Source organism: Pteropus medius, unplaced genomic scaffold (genome assembly GCF_902729225.1).
Source record: "Pteropus medius unplaced genomic scaffold, Ma_sr-lr_union100, whole genome shotgun sequence".
In the NCBI taxonomy this organism is placed as follows: domain Eukaryota; kingdom Metazoa; phylum Chordata; class Mammalia; order Chiroptera; family Pteropodidae; genus Pteropus; species Pteropus medius.
In genome coordinates this window covers 1,588,043-1,589,630 of record NW_024344434.1, presented here as the reverse complement: position 1 = coordinate 1,589,630, position 1,588 = coordinate 1,588,043, and the positions used below count along the sequence as shown (strand labels likewise).

The following is a 1,588-nucleotide window of genomic DNA, read 5'->3' as shown; positions in this document are numbered from 1 at the left end:
TTGGGGCATTTAATTCTTTTTCATTTGAAGTACTTGTTGATAGATATGTGGTTATTGCTATTCTTTCTTTAGATTTTTGATACATGTTTTTTTTTTTTCTTTTTCTTAAAGAAGTCCTTCCAATGTTTCCTGTAATAGTAGCTTCGTGGTGATGAACTCCTTTAGCTTTTTCTTGTCTGGGAAGCTCTTTGTCTGTCCTTCAATTCTATTTTTCTTTCTTTCTTTATTTCTTTATTTATTTATAAGCAAGGCAAATCTTGGTTGACCTCACAGATTTCAAAGATCATGCCAACTCACAATCCCTTTTTTAAAATTTTTTTATGCCTACAGCGCTTGGTCTTCCTAGCTAGTCTCCCATCAAATACTAACCAGGTCCGACCCTGCTTAGCTTTCAAGATCAGACGGGATCGGGCTTATTCAGGGTAGCATGGCCATAGACTGCCCTTCAATTCTAAATGATAACTTTGCTGGGTAAAGTAATCTTGGTTGTAGGTCTTGGGTTTTCATAACTTTGAATATTCTGTGCCAAACCCTTCTGGCCTGCAAAGTTTCCATTGAGAAATCAACTGACAGTCTTATGGGAGCTCCTTTGTAGGTAACTAACTGCTTTTCTCTTGCTGCTTTTAAGATTCTGTCTTTGTTTTTAATCCTCAGCATTTTAATTATGATGTCTCTTGGTGTGGGCCTCTTTGTGTTCACCTTGTTTGGGAATTTCTGAATTTCCTGGGGTTATGTGTCTATTTTCTTCACCAGGTTAGGACAGTTTTCCATCATTATTTCTTCAAATAGGTTTTCAATTTCATGCTCTCTCTCTTCTCCTTCTAGTACCCCACAATGTGAATATTGTTACACTTAATGTTGTCCCAGAGGCTTCTTAAACTATCTTCATATTTTTGGATTCTTTTTTCTTGTTGCTGTTCCAATGGGGTGTCCTCCACCACCCCATCCTCTAAATCACATATTCAATCTTCCATTTCATCCACTCTGTTGATTTTCTCTAATACACTCTCATCTCAGATATTGTAGTCTTCATTTTATGACTGGCTCCCTATTATGTTTTTATCTCCATTTTTATATTTTCTATCTTTTTGTTAAAGTTCTTATTGAATTCATTTACTCTTTCCCTAAGTTTCTTGAGCATCCTTTTAACTAGTGTTTTGAACTCTGTATCTGGTATATTGCTTGTCTCCATTTTGTTTAGTTCTTTTCCTGGAGCTTTTTCTGTTTTTTCATTTGGGACATGCTTCTTTGTCTTCCCATTTTGGCTGCCTCCCTGTGTATGTTTCTATGTATTAGATAGAGTTCCTAAATCTCCCAGTCTTAGTAGAGTGATTCTATGTAGTAAGTGAGCTGTGGAGCCCAGTGGCACAGTCTTGGGGAATTGAGTGGGGTCCAAATGTAGGCCAAGTTCAGCTGCAGCCTGTGCACCTCTGGGGCCACCTGGTAAGAGTCACCAAGACGCCAAGCAATCAACATACGGCTGCCACCTGTTCTGGACTTATAGGTGCCTCGAGGGGTCAAGTCCAAAACCGAGGCTGGCTTCCAATAGTGCAGGGCTTGAGGCTGCTCAGCAAGAGGTACAGGGCAT

The 1,588-nt window shown here is 39.1% G+C and overlaps 1 pseudogene; it reads right to left on the bottom strand.

Moving 5' to 3' along the window:
• Positions 1-321: 321 nt before the first annotated feature.
• Positions 322-439, bottom strand: LOC120610411 (uncharacterized; annotated as a pseudogene).
• Between the last annotated feature and the right edge of the window lie 1,149 nt (positions 440-1,588).